This window comes from Bos javanicus, chromosome 25 (assembly GCF_032452875.1).
Source record: "Bos javanicus breed banteng chromosome 25, ARS-OSU_banteng_1.0, whole genome shotgun sequence".
In the NCBI taxonomy this organism is placed as follows: domain Eukaryota; kingdom Metazoa; phylum Chordata; class Mammalia; order Artiodactyla; family Bovidae; genus Bos; species Bos javanicus.
The window spans coordinates 30,763,927-30,783,715 of NC_083892.1; the positions used below are offsets into that span (position 1 = coordinate 30,763,927).

The 19,789-nt window shown below is 42.9% G+C and overlaps 1 protein-coding gene and 1 long non-coding RNA gene across 9 annotated transcripts in view; both read right to left on the reverse strand.

Moving 5' to 3' along the window:
• The window catches only part of AUTS2 (activator of transcription and developmental regulator AUTS2), a 1,221,294-nt gene that overhangs the window by 1,046,404 nt on the left and 155,101 nt on the right, over positions 1–19,789 (reverse strand). The gene's annotated exons all lie outside the window — the stretch shown is intronic.
• The window catches only part of LOC133238917 (uncharacterized), a 158,083-nt gene that overhangs the window by 108,520 nt on the left and 29,774 nt on the right, over positions 1–19,789 (reverse strand). The window contains exon 2 of the long non-coding RNA XR_009733675.1: positions 1–19,748. This exon is cut by the window's left edge and continues 108,520 nt beyond it. This is a non-coding gene — a long non-coding RNA (uncharacterized LOC133238917). The remainder of the gene's footprint in view (positions 19,749–19,789) is intronic.

Consider the following 19,789-nt stretch of genomic DNA (forward strand, 5'->3'; position numbering starts at 1 on the left):
CATCCACTGAGCCTCCATATGGTACACAACCCACACCTGCTATGGAGACAGCAGAGAGTCTGTACCAACATGAATGATCTGTCCCCAGAAACCTAATCAAATGCAAATGCCCTCGCATCCCACATGGGTCAGCTTTCCCCCAAACCATCCAAAATCCTCTTTTATGGAGTGTTACAAGAAGGGGTTAGAAGCAATGAACCTGAAGAAGAAAGTTTTCTCCAAAGTATTCTTTTTAAAAGGAAGAAACAAAAATTATTTGAAAGCAATTTTATGTTCAACAAAATTCAACACTTATTGATCACCTACTAAACTCAAAGTACTCTGCTGAGAATCATTAAGAATACAAACATGTCTTAGGAATCAAGCCTTAAGGGCCTTGCGGTAGTGTCAGAGGGCACTAGCCTACAGTACCTACCCTGGGAAATGTTACTTTATGGTCTACATATAAGGGAAATGCTCACAGAGATTGCTCAAGAAATGTTAGTTGCTTCTCCCATAACCTGGGAGAAACATCTTCAATCAAACCAAAGTATCTCCACTGAGCTATCATCTGATGAGCATCTTTTAGAAAGACATATAATACAATTTAAAATAAACACAACTATTCCAATAAGTGACTATTAACACTACATACACACATACCAAAACACAACCGCAAAAGCTTCTGGGACTAGAAACCCCTGAAAGGCCAATTAGCAAACTGCAAGGGGCAAGAAGAAAATCCCCCATGCTGAAATGTTCATAAACTAGCAACCTTCCCTGCTTCACTAGTGGCCACACTTGCTGGGGTCACCTAGAAATGCCCATGAGCTAAAGTGAGACACACCTCTCAAGTTCCCTTCAGAGACTGTGCCTTTATTATTCCTCCAAACACCCTGAGTTGCTTTTAACCACAGAAGGGCAAGTGAAGGCAAGGGGTGAGGGGAGAGGTTATGATTTTTCTTTGAACAACCACTTTATTTGAACAATCCCGTTTATTTTTGGCTTCAATAAGAGAGGCCTCATTTAGAATAGGAATGGGGGCCCACTCCCCAAGAAGCTGCCTGCCTCAATCCCAGGAAGGATTAACAGTCAATTATTTGGCTTTATTCCTTACGTCAAACAACAGGGACACTGGAAAAGGCCATGCACACAACACATGATAAAAACGGACCACAACTGAAGGGTCCTATAATGCAGGTTTCTCAAGGAAAGACAGGAAGAGAGATGCACACACAGTCTTTCCAGGGCTGCCTGAGGGAACGCTGAGATTTCTTGCTACTAGTACCCAGGTTTACTGTACAAGTAAGCAGGTTAGTTAGCCCTTTAGCCAGAAATGGTTCTACAGCTACATTCATGGCTTACTCAAAATAAACAGAGGATGAAATTAGAAAATACTCTTAGAAATTCCCCAATAGCCACACCTTCTCTACCAGACCCATGCTGCTGCTGCTGCTAAGTCACTTCAGTCGTATTCGACTCTGTGCGACCCCAGAGACGGCAGCCCACCAGGCTCCCCCATCCCTGAGATTCTCCAGGCAAGAACACTGGAGTGGGTTGCCATTTCCTTTTCCAGTGCATGGAAGTGAAAAGTGAAAGTGAAGTTGCTCAGTCGTGTCCGACTCTCAGCGACCCGATACCTCCCTTGAATACCTTCAGTGACGTGACACTTACTATCTGTATTTTGGAAAGCCTTGTCAGAATGTTCTTCCTGAAACAGGGTCATAATACATTTCTCTACTCCTTCCTATTACTGGCCCTGGTTCTACATTAGGAAAGAAAAAACTAATTTCTCTTAGAAACCACAATCCACATAAATATTTGGAGACAGCTATCATGGGCACATTTTTCAAGTGTTATCCCCTCTAATGCACACTGAAGATTCTTAATGTGTATTTTTCCCCCCCACAAATAATTCCCTTACCAAAAGGTCAACATGATTAGAAGCTATAACTCTGTCTGACCTTCTCTGACATTAGTCATCTGATGACCGTAACTGTGACACACATAAAAACACACAACAGAAATGAAGACCAGCTACGTAAGCATGAGTACTTAGGAAGGCTAGAGACCGGGAGAATGACCCGTGGACCAGATTCAGCTCTGCTAAGAAAAAGGAGAACCCCAGAGTGAACTCAGAGAGAAAGTATCCTACCAACAGCCAATCTTAGGCATCTATTATTCAAAGGGGAGAAACCAGACCCAGGGTACTTCCAAGGGTACAGTATCAAAACAGAAAGCTATCAGGAATAAAACTCTGACACCCAGACACAGCTTACTTTAAATCTGTTAACAGATTTAAAAAAAAAAAAAAAAGACTCCTTCTAGCACCCAGAGAGGAGTGTTAGAAGCTCACTGGTTCAGACACAGGAGACACAGGCAGCTGACCCTCTGATGCAGCTGTGACCAGTTCTGCTCTGGACAAATGACCCCAGCTGCTTTGGCAGGAAAGCAACTCCAAGTACAACCCCCTCCCCCCTTCACATCCAGCCCTAGCCACTTTGCACTTTTCTAGATGTACCAGGAAGACTAAAGGGGGAGAAAGCCTGCTGCGTAAGTGGGGAAGAAAGCATAGGTTTCCTTGGCAGGATTAGAAAATCCAGCCTAGATGGCAACATGAGAGTCACTGGGTTACAGTGAGGCCAATGGGAGAGGCTTAAAAGCTGTAATGACTGGATTAGGAATCATTTCCTAGCCTCTGTTAAGAGCAGGATGTTGACAGAAAGCACCACCCCCAGGGAGGTACTGATGAAAACCACGACTGTCTGTCGAGGCGGCAGTAGCTCGCACAGGCAGATGTGGAATCCATCCTGTCATTAGCCAGCAAGGAGACAATGTTCTGAAAAGGAAAGGAGAGAAAGGTGTGGTCAAACAGGAGACAGCAAATAACACCACAGTGCAGGTTTTTATGACCCAGCAACAGAAGCAACAGCTTCTAAGGATAACCAAGTAATATTCTTTACAACATTACCCAACAAAAAACAAAAATTTATTTCCATGAGGGGATAATGCACTTAATGGTTTCTCATTATATATTGTTTACTCTGCAAGTACTTATCTGGTAATTCATAATTTACCATAACAAGTTTCTTTTTGCACTGATTGCTAACAGACTGATATTCTTAAGAATTCACAACTAGTCTAGATTACTCTGGAGAGATGAGGAGTTCACAAGAGCCACCAGCAGCCTCAGAATCACCTGAGGCATTAATTTTTTTGTTGCTGTTGTTGGACTTCATCTTAGATCTACTGAATAAATCTCCAAGGGTGAAGAGTGGCCCCATGCACTACTGTAAATCAACTTGGGTCACTTGCTCAGCCGTGTCTGACTCTTTGCAACCCTATGGAGTGTAGCCCACCAGGCTCCTCAGTCCATGGGATTCTCCAGGCAAGAATACTGGAGTGGGGTGCCATGTCCTCCTCCAGGGAAATCAACTTGACTGTAATATCATTTACTTAGAATAAATACACCCACTCCAGGTATACAGTTTAGCTATTCTCACAAAATGGGCTTCCGTGGTGGCTCAGACAGTGAAGAATCTGCCTGTAATGCAGGAGACATTGATTCCTGGTCTGGGAAGAATCCCTGAAAAAGGGAATGGTTACCCACTCCACTATTCTTGCCTGGAAAATTCCACGGACAGAGGAGCTTGATGGGCTATAGTCCACGGGGTCGCAAAGATTGGACACAACTGAGTGACTAACACTTTCACTTTCTTTCACTCTTAAAAAGGCATACATGACAATCAAGTTATGAAATATTTCCATCATTCCAAAAAATTCCATCATGTTGGGCCCATGAACTTTTTCTGAGATTTCCCATTTTTCCCATTTGTTTCAATAATAATAACAATTGCTTGTTGAAGCATTTTTGTGATGGCTGCTTTGAAGTTCTTTCAGAATTCCAACACCAGGTTCATCTCACTGTTGAGATCTGTTATTGGTTGTTCTTATTCATGTTGTGGTTTTCCTGGTTCTTACGGTATTTTTTATTGTATCCTGGAGACCTTTACTTAGCAGCAGTTTCCTGCTGAAAGGCAGCATGAGAGCAAGGTGGGTATGTAGACTCTGCCTCCTTCTGGGCCCAGCAACACCAATACCCTGGAACTGAGTCACCTGCCTGTTGCAGGTGGAGGTGTAGAAATTCATTTTATTACTTGGTTCTGCTGGCATCTTCCAGGCAAAAATGGGCCACTGACTTATTCCATCAAGAGCGAGTCTGAGATCAGACTCTCCTAAGCCCCAGTGCAATCCCCTGGAGAGAAGCTGTTGCTGCAGGGTGAGAGAGAGGAGAACCTCAGCTTGGAGCTGGACCCTGCTCTTACCTCCCTGGCACTGCCTCAGAGCGCTGTCTTGCTCCATACAGAGGAGGGTGGAAGTTCAGCACCCTGCCCAGTTCTGTTGATTCCACCCCTCAGGGGAATGGAAGTGCACTGCCTGCTTCCACGGGGCAGCGGGGAAGGAAGATGGACTGAAACAGAGGGTGGGGGTGGTGTGGGAGTACAGAAAGCGGTTTCTTCCCGTGGCACCTGGCTGCAGCAGGGAAGGTTTTGCCGAAAAGGTTTCTTTTCGTTGTTAACCTGCCTCTTTATTCCCAGGCCTTTGCCTAGGAGGGGAAACTGGCTTTTCTTAGAACGTTTTTGGCCTGTGCCTCCTCGTGATTCTGGGTGGGAAGTTTCTGCAGTACCCTGTCCAGGATTCATGAGCTCAATAAGCAAAGCCAAGGTACTCATCAGAGTGTGGTCCCTCAAGTCCCCAAGTTGTAAGCAGCCTGCTCTCCCACTTTTCAGAGACTGTATGGCTTCTTTGTTACGTCCAGTGATTTTAGATCTAGTGGGAGGATCTAGGAGGAAAGGGCCTACCTAGTCCATCTTGATGAAACTGGAAATCTTTGGGCCTTGAATTCTACAATGCTCTCCGGATGATCCTGTCACATCAGCAAGGTGAGAAACTGTCACAATGTTCTAAGGAATCACAGAAGAATTAACCCAGCTGAGACACTCAGTCAGGCAACTCCCCAATTACAGCGAATATCCATAAAAGGCTTGCTAATTTATCAGGCACCTTACCATGCTATTTACATTAGCTCACTTAATTCTAGTAACAACTTCATATAGATACTATTTTCATCAATATTTTCCATATAGGGGATGAGACACTGAGTGTGTAAGCAAATTGCCCAGGATTACACAGCTGGATGTAGGCTTCCAAATCAGTCTATCTGAGGACTTCCTTAGTGGTCCAAAGGTGAAGAATCTACCTGCCAATGCAGAGAACACAGGTTTAATCTCTGGTCCAGGAAGACTTCATACGCCATGAGGCAACTAAGCCCTTGCGCCCAACTACTGAGCCAGCACCCAAGAGCCCATGCTCTGTAACAAGAGAAGCCAAGGCCACAAGAAGCCTGCACATCACGACCAGAGAAAGCCCCGTGCAAGGCAACGAAGACCTGGTGCAGCGAAAATCTAAAAATTAATAAATAAAAGTCAATTTTAAAAGTAAATAAAATTGTTTTAAAAAAACAACAGACGGTTTGGCCCTCAGAGTCCCGAGTCTCATAGATTCTACTCTCTCACCCAATGCAAGGCCTACCTTTATTCGTGTATTTTTATGTATTCAAACACACTGAAGTCTTATCCCACAGAAGTAAATGAAGTCGAGGAATACAGGAATCAAAAAGAATTTGCCTTAGGCTACAAGTTCAGAAACTCATTGGCATCCTCTCTAGGTTGAAAGGTATAAATCCTTAAACCCTCACTCTTTACTCTGGCTTTTCATATTCTGAATCAGCCTATATTTTCAAAGTTAATTTCCACCTTAAGACTGAGACCCTTATAACTCTATCAGACGGTACAGTTGTTTATAACCAACTCAGGAAGCATTTATTGAACGAATGAGAAAAGGCATAAATCTAACAACACAGAAACCACAGAGTAACAACTTGGATGGAGGGCAGCGGAAATGGCACTGGACCAACATGAATGTTTGAGTTGAACTTCGATCCGACTTAACTAATCTGTGTGCACCTTGGGCTCTGTGAGGCTCAGTTACACAGAGGTTGGGCAAGATCACAATACTGGATGCAGTCCCGATGCCCAACAAAAGGGAGGGAGACACGGGTGGGAGGCATTTCTCTTCTTTCTCAGCAAATGATTAGGTCACCTATCTAACACATATGAGGTGGGAGTAAAACAAAAAACCCAACTTCTGGAGTGCATTCCCAGCTCCCCCTCCTCTGGAGACACCACTGTTCTGCCCTGGCAATGTGTCTCGTCTGTCTGGTAAACTTCCTATCATCCTCCAAACCCACCCTGACCATGGAGTCCCCCTAGATGCCTCCTCACCCCCTCCCCCACAGAATGAATGCTGTACCTCCTACGCTTCCAACACACCTTGGGGTCCTACTGCTGCTGTACTGAGACCATCCACTCGTGCACAGTCAAGCACACTGAACTGTGAGCTGAACTCCTTGAGAGCAGAAACAGTCCCCACTCACTTCTGTACGCCCAGGGCTGAACACGACGCCTGGGACCCAGCAGCACTCAGTGCCTGGTTCTGACTAAGTGTCTTGAACACAAGCAATTTTCTCTTTGGAACTGCAAATCCACATACTCACCACTTCCCATTTTAGGTACCTGCTAATGCTATGGGGAAAAAAATCTTAAAAAAAAAAAAAGTCATAGGACAGAAAAGCAAATTATTAACAATAACGAAACCTATGGGTACATGTACAAAGATCTCTGGTGCTTGAGTAGATTTTAGGGTAATTTACACATTAATATTCAAGAGCCCACATGGCACTGTGGTAAAGAACCCGCCTGCCAATTCAGGAGACACAGGAGACCTGGGTTCAATCCCTGGGTCAGGAAGATCCCCTGGAGTAGGAAATGACAACCCACTGCAATATTTCTTGCCTGGAAAATTCCATGGACAGAGGAGACTGGTGGGCTACAGTCCATAGGGTCACAAAGAGTCAGACACGACTGCATGAGCACACACACTCAAGAGCCAGGAGGACACTGTGGCCAGAGTAACTGCAGAACTAGCCGTCCTTGGTTCCTCCTTCCTCGGTGGTTCTCAGTCCTCTGCCACAGTTCTCCAACAAACAGCACTCATCTCCTTGGACAGACAGATCAGCAGGTGAAGCCACGTTTCCACTCAAAAACCCACTGGCCATCAGCTCCTTCAAGTAGCAACCTGTTCCTGCCATATGTGAAATTATATTTTTTAAAGTACAACTAATTGGTATTCATGAACAGATCAGCTTTACATTTATACTCTAACTTTAAATGGTATCATTAAGTCCTTCTAAGTGCAGCTGAGAGAGAGAAAGGAGAAGAAAGTTATTATGCAAAGTAGTGAGAAAAACCAGAGCCAGGCAGTTGTCTGGAGGGGGATACGTCCACCTTCAGTTGTTCTCTGGTAGGACTCTGGGAATCCTTGCTTTCTAAAGCGCTTTCTCTTTCTGAAACCCACAAAAGTCTTGTTTGCAGCACTCTGCAAAGCAGTGACTTAGGAGACACAGGGTAAGTGCCTCTAACTCCACGTAGCTCAGCCTAGACACATTACATGCTACACAGTTCAAGCCCCAAAGTCCAGCTAGCTCAAGCCAGAACTGCTGGCTCCAATGACATTGGAGCCAAGAGATTAGCACCTCAAAACCTGTCTCAGGGGAATTCCTGGAGGTTCAGTGGTTAGGACTCTGCACCTCAAATGCCAGGGGCCCAGGCTCAATCCTTGGTCAGGAAACTAAGATCCTGCAAATCATGCAACTTGGCCAAAAAAAAAAAAACCACCTTCCTCAGGCAGCCAGGAATGAGCCCACTGCAGCTCCTCCACTTGTCTGTACAGAAATCCCTATGAACTGAGAGCTGGGGGTAGCATCACAGACGTAGCAAACTTTAAGCAAACACTTCATATAAAAATAGTCACACACTACACATTACAGGATTGTTAAACATCTGCTGAATGATTATAACATCCACACAAAGTTCTAAGGTCCGCATTCATGATGTGAAGGTGTAAAAGATGTTTTCCTTCATTAACTGAATCACCTGAAATGGACCAAACTGATATGTGAGAAACAAACTTCTAAAAAGGTGAAAAACAATGGCCTCTCAATAAAAGATGACAATATACACTGTTTCTAACACGCTGAAGTGGTAACAGCCCCAAATGAGAACTAACACCTCCCGTCCTGTTAGGCTAACGCCAGCCAATGGAAAGAAGGCGTGTCATTCAAGCCCAGTGCTTTTTATAAAGTTCTTGAATTCCACATTTGTGGAATTCCACAAATGACCATACCCTTGAATTCCACCCTGAAGACACCCCACAAAAATCGACCATTTTTCTTATAACAACAAGAGCACTGGTAAGTACTGAAACTCATGCTACATGGTAGCACTCTTCTGAAGGTTTAATGTGCGTCTTATTTTTCACAACAACTCTGTGAAAGAAGGACTAGAATTCTCTCCATTTCTCAGCTACAGCTCAGTTCCTTTGGACCCTCCTAACATAATCTCCTTATCATTTGTGTCTCGGTTTGTGCCCCTTGTTTATTTCAATAATCAGCTTTCTCTGTGGGTTGGGAAAGAGGAGCAATGAAGGACTGAGAGTTACACCATCCTGTTCACCCACAAGTTCTGGTTTGCATTCATTAGTTCCAGCCGATAAAGGCAACAGGCATCTCCCAGGAAAGGAGGGTAAGCAGACATGGAGGTGCAAACATATCATAACCTGAGGAAAAATCAGGTCTGCAAGGCTACAGAGCCGGCCATTTCCAGCTAAGTGCAGAATGGTGCATCTGCACCGCCATTAACTTCAGGAAGACTGCAGCTAGTCTCGTTGAATTTATCAATGAAACCCACTCTGCGAACACTATGTAAGTCACCCCTCAACATCCCATTTCCTGGACAGCAGTCGATACTTGGAAAGCAGTCAACTTCTTTCTCCCCGTGGAGTGAGGACAGAAATTACAGTGACGCTGTGTACACACTGAGAAATATTCACTAAACTCGTCTGTTTGTGATTTTATCTCCCACCTAATTACAGCTGAAATAATATAATATGATTTACGCTCCTTGTTCAAGTGTGACATATTTAATAGATTATTCAATATTGGTTTATCCAGCTATGTCAGACTGACAGCAGCACTTAATGTTAATCAGGAGGATGTCTATGTATCAATTTTAAGCTTCATACAGTTCAATGAAATTATCAGGGTAGCAAGACACCATCAATATGTTTTGATCTATGTGTCGAGAGACTTGGGATGTTTGTTCATCTTTCCTTCATGTTCCGCTTGGCCACACAGGATGGGGGAAGCAGCGTAAGTGAACACATGTGCCCAGACTCTGCCTCACATGCTTCAGGGTGGAGATACCCGAGGCCTAGTCCACAGAGATGGGGACCTCCCTCCATCTGGAGCTTGGAGACGAGTTAACCCCCTCAGGCCACGCTTTCCTGTCCCCCTCTTTGCAGCCACCTCACCACCTCATCCTCCTCTTTCCTCCGCTGGGGCCACTCTCCCTCAGCTCTCCTCTTTCCTAGTCAAGGCAACTATGTCTCTTGGGCCCCTATTCAGGGGCACACAACCTTCTCTATGGCCCAACTTCCACACTGATCACTCCCCTCAACTGTTATCACTAACTGAAACCTCCGTGCAAGGACTCAGCGTCCCCCGGGTGCTCGTGCTCGGCCTGCACCTCATAGGTGGCAGGTCCACAGCTGGTAGTACTGAGTGTGTCCCAAGGTCTGTGGCTAGTGAACTAACATTTACTAATGTCGTCTAAAATCGAATGTATATTCAGAGGCTGCACTACCTGGATTTGAACCTAGCAGAGAGCCACCGTTTTCGGTGTCTGTTTCATAACCTATAAAATGCAAAGGTACTCCACGAGGTCACTGAAGCAGTAACTGAGGAATCTGAGCAAAGTGCTTAGCAAAATGCCTAGCACATGCTAAGTGCTAAGTTGTTTTTTTTAAACCTTAGGCTTATTTTTTCTTTCAGTTTCTACAATCTGGGATGAGAGAGTGAGTGGTTCGGATGTGGCCAAACAGCTATGTGGGACAATGGTCATGATTAAACTAATAATGTACTCAATTCCACTGCATCTGTCACTTGTGGACAAATCAAATATTCACCAGACAATTGTCATAGACACAGCAATATATCAAATACAGCATAAGGTCCTGGGAGAGACAGACACTTGAACGGAGGAGGGTGAGTCTCTGGCACAGGTATCACAGGTAGTAACAACACTACCATGTCAGGCACAAAGATAACAGTAACCTCAGAGTGGAGCCGAGAACAGAAGAGGACGTCACTAGCTTGTCCTGACAGAGGCTCTGAAAAAGTTTCACAACCAAAGCGGCACTTCAACTGGTCTTGGACAATACGGAGAGAAAAGGGAACAGTAAGCAGCAGGCACAATGTGTGTTTCAAAGGAGGTAGAACCCCTAATAATCTGAAATGCAGACCTTCCTGGACAGCTTACTGGCTAACATCTATGAGGAAATGCACCTGCTGGAATCATCTCAGGATCGTGTCCATGGGCCACCGGAAAGATGGCAGCTTCCCTCATGTTGGTCCTTGATAGTGCTGCACGCCTGTGCGGCCTCAGCACAGAAGGGCCCACGTACCGTGGAGAGAACTCAGAACCACAGCCTAACTACATACTGCAGTCAGTGGGGTGTAGAAGTATCCAGAGATTCTCTCTTTCACTTTATCCCTCATTCCCTGCTGCCCACATACAGACACCCAACTGTTTAGCAGTAAGATCCACAGGCAACTCACTTTCTAATCTAGTCTCTAACTCTCCCTCAAGTACATATAAATAGCAGTGAGTGAGTGAGTAGATTAGTGCTTCACCCACTTCCAATGATGTGAGCCCAAAGGCAGAGGATAGATTTAGGAAGAACACAACTGGGGCTGTACCATCCAACTTTCTAGGAGGCTACCATGTCATCCCAACTCTTATCTGAGGACAAGGGTGAGAAGCATGGCACCAGGTAAGCACCCAAGCTCAGGCTTTCAAAGATTCAACTTGCTTCTCCACTATTTAGCCAGGATCCTGAGAAGGTTGTCCTCTGGGTCTAATCTAATGAGAAGTACCAACCTACAAGGACCAAAGTGAGCCATGAACAGTGTGTCAAAGTTCAGGTGTGCTAGAGCAGAAGACTAAGAAATACCCATTCAGGAACAACTCAAAGCACTCTGGACATCAAAGCCTGAGAAAGCTAATTTAAATGCAACTCTTAAAAAGAAAACAGCATGGCCATTCCTCAAAAAATTAAAAATTAAATTATATGATACAGCAATTCTACTTCTGGGTCTATATCCAAAAAAACTGAAAGAGGAATTTTTTTTTAATTATTATTTTATTTTTTTTACTTTACAATATTGTATTGGTTTTGCCATATATCAACATGCATCCACCATGAGTGTGCACGTGTTCCCCATCCTGAACCCCCCTCTCACCTCCCTCCCCGTACCATCCCTCCGGGTCATCCCAGTGTACCCCAAGCATCCTGTATCGAACCTGGACTGGCGATTCATTTCATATATGATATTATACATGTTTCAGTGCCATTCTCCCAAATCATCCCACCCTCTCCCTCTCCCACCGAGTCCAAAAGACTGTTCTACACATCTGTGTCTCTTTTGCTGTCTCGCATACAGGGTTGTCTTTACCATCTTTCTAAATTCCATATATATGTGTTAGTATACTGTACTGGTGTTTTTCTTTCCAGCTTACTTCACTCTGTATAATAGACTCCAGTTTCATCCACCTCATTAGAACTGATTCAAATGTCTTCTTTTTAGTGGCTGAGTAATACTCCATTGTGTATATGTACCACAGCTTTCTTATCCATTCATCTGCTGATGGGACATCTAGGTTGTTTCCATGTCCTGGCTATTATAAACAGTGCTGTGATGAACATAGGGGTACATGTGTCTCTTTCAATTCTAGTTTCCTCGGTGTGTATGCCCAGCAGTGGGATTGCTGGGTCATATGGCAGTTCTATTTCCAGGAATTTTGAAGAGATAGTTCACACCCATATGTATAGCAACATTATTTACAATAGCTAAGAAGTGGTAGCAACCCAAGTGTCAACAGACGGATGAAAGAACAGGCCTAATGCAGTATATACACACAATGAAATGTTATTCAGCCTTAAAAAAAGGAAGGGAAATCCTGATATATACTAAACTTGGATGAATCTTGGGGACATCATGCTAAGCGAAATAAGCCAGTCTCAAAAAGACAAATACCAAAATTCCACTTATATGAAGTACCTCGAGTAGTGAAGTACATGGAGACATAAGGCAAAATGGTGTGCCAGGAGCCTGGCAGAGGGGAGAGTGGGGAGTTAGTGCTTAACGAGCAAAGACTTTTAGTTTTACAAGATGACAGGAATTCTGGAGATTGGTTGCACAACAGGGTTAGTGTACTTCACACTACTGAACTATGCATTTAAAAATAGATGAGATGGGGCTTCCCTGGTGACTCAATGGTAATGAATCTGCCTGCCAGTGTGGGAGACACTGATTCGATCCCTGGTCCAGGAAGATCCCACATACCGTGAGACAACTAGGCCCATGTGCCACAACTATTGAGCCCATGCTCTAAAACCTGGGAGCTGCAACTACTGAGCTCCCTCACCATAACTATGGAAGCCTGTGCACCCTAGAGCCAGTGCTGTTGACAAGAAGGCTTCACATCGCAACTAGAGAGTAACCCGCAAAGCAACGAAGATCCAGCATAGCCAAAAATAAATAACTATTTTTAAAAATAGGTAAGATGGTAGATTTTATCTTATGGGCATTTTTACCACAATTTTTGAAAAACCAAGTAACTGGCTGGACTTCACACATACAACTGAGAACTTTTTGAAACCCAGTTAAAGCATTTCCCATATGATGCAGCCTATGGGGAAGGTGTGGATCAAAGACAACATAACCAGCAAGGAGATTTTGGCCTAAGCAGAAACCAAAACAGTATGCAGTCAATCAAGAGATAAGAGCAACATTTCTAAACTATCAAGGAGGTCCTTCTATCCTCCCCAGATCCCTCTGAGGAATTCTTAAAATCTCTCAGAAGCAATATTAGTACAATTACATGAGCAGCCTGGAGAGAGGGACAGGAAGACCTTGTTGGGTCTGTGAAGGACAATGAATCCTCATCTATCCTTGTCTGGATCCCAGGCCCAGAGGGAAGTAAGCACCCTTGACAAAGCTGCAGTCTTAGGACCAGAGCTGCTTCATACTTGGCAAGTTTAAACTCAAGAAGCTATTTGTTCTTCCAGAGCCCAAAGTCAAAGAACTCATCAGCTTCTCAACACTGGCTTCCCACAACCACATACTTGTCAGGCCAACAACACTCTCCTAATGTGGTAGGGTTTGGCTGATAAGTGAAGTGCAATCTTTTGCATGACGAAGTCAGACAAGTTTTGCAGGAGTCAAAGCACTTACCTTGGGAAAGCAGATCTAACCTGGCTGGAAAGTTCTTCCCCACACACTCATCATAAGGTCTTCCCCACACACTCATCATTTGTATATTTTAATTCCGTACTTTCAACCAAGGTGTGAGCCTGCCAGAATGCCCTAAATCGCAGTTGTCTCTAGAACTGCTGAGGAAAGATCCACAACCAGCTAGTTCAGTCCTGCACCTCTCCGTTCATCACCATTCGGACTCCCTTGATGGTTTAAAGGGAGGGACGGGAGCTCTTGGGAATAAAAGCAGTTCCTCTGAAAGGCATTCATTATTCCAGAAGCACAGCTGGTCTTCCAGTGTTCATCCTAGCTAGCAAGGGCCCATGTTACCTAAATCACATTCCTGCCACTACATGGCACCTCAGGAAATTACTGGTCAGTATTAACCTGGCCTAAATTGCTCAGAGAATTATCAGAAGCCATCTCATTTATGCAAGTAATATCAGCAAAAAGAGAATGAGGTCCCTAAGCCTTGAGTGGCTAGCCTTCTTATCAGGCCACTCAGTGGGAGACCATAAGCGTTTGGCCTTGGTGCTGCCGTCTCAGCAATTAAGAAATAAACAACATCAGTCCCCATTCACTTCTAAGGTTCTAATATTCAGAATGAGAATGCACCCTGTTTTGAACTCTTAACAAAATGTTCACCTCCCAGAATATTGGAAATAAAATCAAAAATAAACAAATGGGACCTAATTAACCTTAAAAGCTTCTGCACATCAAAGGAAACTATTAGCAAGGTGAAAAGACAGCCTTCAGAATGGGAGAAAATAATAGCTAATGAAGCAGCTGACAAACAACTAATCTCAAAAATATACAAGCAACTCCTACAGCTCAACTCCAGAAAAATAAACCCAATCAAAAAATGGGCCAAAGAACTAAATAGACATTTCTCCAAAGAAGACATACAGATGGCTAACAAACACATGAAAAGATGCTCAACATCACTCATTATCAGAGAAATGCAAATCAAAACCACTATGAGGTACCATTTCACGCCAGTCAGAATGCCTGCGATCCAAAAGTCTACAAATAATAAATGCTGGAGAGGGTGTGGAGAAAAGGGAACCCTCTTACACTGTTGGTGGGAATGCAAACTATGCAAACTAGTACAGCCACTATGGAGAACAGTGTGGAGATTCCTTAAAAAACTGGAAATAGAACTGCCTTATGATCCAGCAATCCCACTGCTGGGCATACACACTGAGGGAACCAGAGGGGAAAGAGACACGTGTACCCCAATGTTCATCGCAGCACTGTTTATAATAGCCAGGACATGGAAGCAACCTATATGTCCATCAGCAGATGAATGGATAAGAAAGCTATGGTACATATACACAATGGAGTATTACTCAGCCATTAAAAAGAATACATTTGAATCTAATGAGTTCTAATGAGGTGGATGAAACTGGAGCCTATTATACAGAGTGAAGTAAGCCAGAAGGAAAAACATAAATACAGTATACTAACGCATATATATGGAATTTAGAAAGATGGTAACAATAACCCTGTGTACGAGACAGCAAAAGAAACACTGATGTATAGAACAGTCTTATGGACTCTGTGGGAGAGGGAGAGGGTGGGAAGATTTGGGAGAATGACATTGAAACATGTAAAATATCACGTAAGAAACGAGTTGCCAGTCCAGGTTCGATGCACGATACTGGATGCTTGGGCCTAGTGCACTGGGACGACCCAGAGGGATGGTATGGGGAGGGAGGAGGATTCAGGATGGGGAACACATGTATACCTGTGGCGGATTCATTTCGATATTTGGCAAAACTAATACAATTACGTAAAGTTTAAAAATAAAATAAAATTAAAAAAAAAAAAGAAAAAAAAAAAATGTTCCATGATATCATCCAGGGGGCTCACAGTATGTGAGCCAAAGCATTAGCATGTCCAAGGTACCAGGCTAGGTATTACAAGAAATTTCAGGCTGGAAGGAATCATGCACAATTTAAGGCAGAGAAGTTAAATACATTAGTGTAGCAAAGAAGAACGTGAACTATATACCAAGAGGGAAGTAAAATAATAATATTGATAAAACAGCAGCAGCACAATGCCAGACACTGTTTTAAGTGTATCACCTACACTAACTCATTTCATAATCACCATGATACTCAAAGGTAGATGCTTATATTATCTCCACTTTGCAGATGAGGAAATGAAGATACAGAAAGGCAAAGTAATCTGCCCAAGATCAAACCGCCTCCAAGTGGTCAACCTGGAATAAAAACACAAAGCGCCAGTCTAATCTGTCTGAAACATATTGGAGAGAGATGATGGCCAGCTGGGGGTGGTCAGGAAAAGATGTCACAGAGATGAAGGTATTTGAAATGGACCGAAAAGGACGAGGAGATATTGTTACAGAGGCAGACAGAACCAAGGATGTCTACATGCCTGTTCTTACAACATCAGTAACTTATAAACAGATGTAAACCACACACTCCTGTCATGGCTTCTACCCCACAGCATGCGTTTGAGAGGAAAATGAGATCCCAAATCCTGAAAGGTCTCCACCAAATCATCTTCAATGTATCAGTGAGTGACAGAGCGTCTCAACCCCCCAGGCATCTGCCTCCAGGCTTCTGGGCACTGCGGAGGCATCACCTCAAAGGACTCCTAAATTGTGCTGAGGCAATTACACGCATCCTGATGAAGGTTCACCCTAAATATTTTTAAACTGCCTTATTAAAAGGTGTGATGCAAGAAAAAGGTTGCATTATTATTTTTAAGTTCATCCTTTGCAGTCACTCATTTAGAGGTGTGAAAAATAAGACTTGTGTTTCATTTCTCACTTCCCATACTTCCGCTTGATTAACAGGCCTCCATCCTTGAGCTTTATATTGGAGGTGTATGCTGGAATGGGTTCTGTCTTATGATTTCACACAAACAAAAAAGTTATTTCTTACCCAATGATGAGTGTTTCTCAGGCTCGTGTAAAAACAGGCAACTCTTCTCATTTGCAACCAACCAGTTCATAGGACACAAGGGAAACTCAGACTTTATGTAAAAAGTACGCATATGCTCACAGAATAAATGAACAGTTCCTTATTGCTTTTTCCTTTTCTTTTTAAAAGCTGGGAAGTTACTCTGTTTTCAAGAGTTTTTAAAAATTCTATCCCATGGTATTCTTTTAACATTATTTCAAAAGCCAGGCCCCCATCACTGTAGCTTCAGCAGCAAGTACAGTGCCAAGAAGAGCCTGTATGTGAAGACTTTAAAAAATAAATGTTATCTCTGACGTTCATTGTGATAAGAATGAAAATGTCCTGGAGTAATGCTTTAGAAAAATCTATAAATTCACTACACTTACCAAAAAATCCCATGACCATATGTAGAAATATCAACTCTCCAGAAACAATTATCTTCTTTCTTAGTCTAAAAAGTCTTTTTCAAATTAACACACGAAGACTGATCATCAGTTACAAGCCCAGCTCAGATAATGGGCTGAAATGAAATGTTCAGGGGAACCAGTATCATAAATTACAAAACTGGAAGAAGACTCTACAAATCATTCAGTATGATTTATTGATAATAAAAAAAAGAATATTCAATTTCCTTATTTTACAGGTGAGAAAACTGAGGCTCAGAGAAACTCAGCAAGTCAGGACAGTTCCTAGGACTTGAATCCAGTCTCTTCTCCCAACCCATGCCAGAGTGCCACCTCAGCTATGACTAAAACCTTGGTCCTCTCAAATAATGAACACTGTAATGTAACAGTCTACTAGAATATAAACTCTAAGACTTAGGATTTTGTTTCTTTTGTATACCAATATATCCCAAGACCAAGAACAGGCTCTGGGACATAACTGGTACTCAATCAATGTGTTGAAAGAAGGAAAAAAAAAAAAGCTTCATAATAAAGATCTAAAACATAACCAAAATATGTATCAAGTCAGTCTTTACCGTATACAGTTTAAAAAGATCCAAAGAGGGGCAGCAGGACACGAGTAGAGGTAAGCCCCAAACACTGGCCTTTGCCAGGGAGAAATTTAACCCACAACTCCTGGTTCTGATTCCAACTATTAGCTCAAGCCAGCCAAACTCCCTACTGTGAGAGCAAAGAAAGGACTTTCTGAGGTTAACTAGGGGTTTAAAGAATGCCCTTGATATTCAGAGGAAGCCTACACTCCCCAGCCTCCTGTTTCATTTCAAATCCACACCCCTCCACCTTTTCTGTAAACAATTATCCCTTCCCCTCAGTCCTTGACCCTGTATACCCTGCCTAGATCAAGGAAATACACACAAGTCACACATGAAGACAATCTTACAAAATGGCCAACAGGGCCGAACTATCTAAAGCCAGCACCAAAGGAAAGGCATTCTAACTCACTAAATCAATGAGCAATGAAAAGCAACAGACATCCATGTTCTCCACAGCCAGTCACTGCCCTAATAACAAGCCATATGTTTTGATTCCAATCACAGCACAGCAGCTAGGCCAGACACATTATCAGACAAAGCTGGAGGATGTTACATTTATCAAGCAACACACCACTCTGGGATGGCACAGAGGATCCCAATGAATCTAGGCTAGAGACCAGATCTGGAACCTATTCCCTCTCAGGGCAGGATGACAAACTGCTGATCCAGGGCCATTTCTAGGCAGCAGAGGAGAGGCTTTTATCAGCCTTGCAAGCTACAGACTTTTTGGTCCATAGACTCCAGGATAGACCCAAGCTAGAGGGGGGAAACGGAAAGCAACTCTCAGCATTGTATTTATTTGGTTAAACAAGACTAAAAAAGAAGTCAGCAGACCACTGGGAAAATCTATCTGCCTTCAAGTCTATTTGCAACCACCTTATATAGCTAGAAACTTCTCATCTGAGTTTTCTGAATCTCAAAATCTACTTTTCTATTTGTATACGACTGTCCCTTGTAATTATTTTAAATGTATAGCAGTTCTTTGCATAAAGGAGTTAGATTTCTATGCCTTTCAGCCTCTATAGAAAGTAGTGATTTATAAGTGATCAATTTAAAATATATTACAGGAGCCTCTCTCTATGGTCTGGAATAACCATTCTCTGTTTTCACCATAAATACACCTTCATTTTAAAAATTCATCCCCAATGAAACTACTTTGCTAAGTTTTTATGTTAATCTGTGTTTTTTTGTTTTTTTTTTTTTACAGGACATGACATTTATATTTGGGGCAGGGCTTTATTGCTTGAGTTTATATCATATGATGAAACAGAGTTAAGTTCATAGTGAAAGAAGTGGTTTCCATTTTCAATTTAACATTAAACATTTTTTCTTTCATTTATTAGACCAAAAGTCAAAATATAAAATGGGGGGGGGGTGCTGCAAGCAAACATTAAAGCCTCTATTTGTATGGGATCCTCTCTTTGACAGAAAGGCAAAGTGAACCCTTCAAGGACAAAAAAAAATGGAAAACATGAAGACCTATGAGTCAGGTTCAACTTCCAAAAGGTTTCCAATATTTGAAATGGGTTCTTTATATTCAGAAGCGGGGAAGTTAAAAACATTAAAAACAGAGTTTTTAAAAGCCATAAGAAAATCACAAAAGCTATAGAACAGTCACACAAACAAGGGTCTCACTGAAAAGGTGTAACGCCTGTTGACAGACGCCGATGAAATCTGCCTCCCCAGTGCACAACTGTCAGGGTGACATGAGCCGTCTGAAGACTAGTCACACACTATCAAGGCATTTGGCTCAGTCATCTCAATAAGGAATACAGCGAAGCAATCAAGTGTGCAGGCGTCCAAGGCAGACAGCTGTGTGACTTTCGGCAAAATGTCCAACTTCTCTGTGACTCAGTTTACTTATGAACAAAATGGACTGTCATATGGATTAAATAAGCCAACACTTGCGAGGTGTTTATTACATACTCAAAATGATCCTACCATCATCCTCACTCATATCTCTATTTTCCCATATTTCTGCTAACATAAAGAGAAAACAGGCCCTTATTCCAAGCATTAATAATGATGAGGGTGAGCTGCAGGGCTGAAATGAACTAGCAAGCCCACTTCCTATACAGAATATAATGCTGAGCATCTCTTACCCGAGGACACAAAAATCAGAAAGGTCTACTCTCTCACCAGCTGTCTCGCCCTTAAGAGACCTCAGATGGGGGTTAAAAGAAAAAGCTCCACAACTTTAACAACTGAAGGCAATTTTCAGGACAAGGAGGAGACTGGAAAATTCACTGGGCCTTTCAGCAAGTAATAAATACGTCCATGAGCTTTTCTAAACTCTTAAAAGAAACACTTTGTTCTGGGACTTCCCCGATACATTTTCGCTGGATACCTCCTGTTCTGGGACTTCCCCGATACATTTTCGCTGGATAC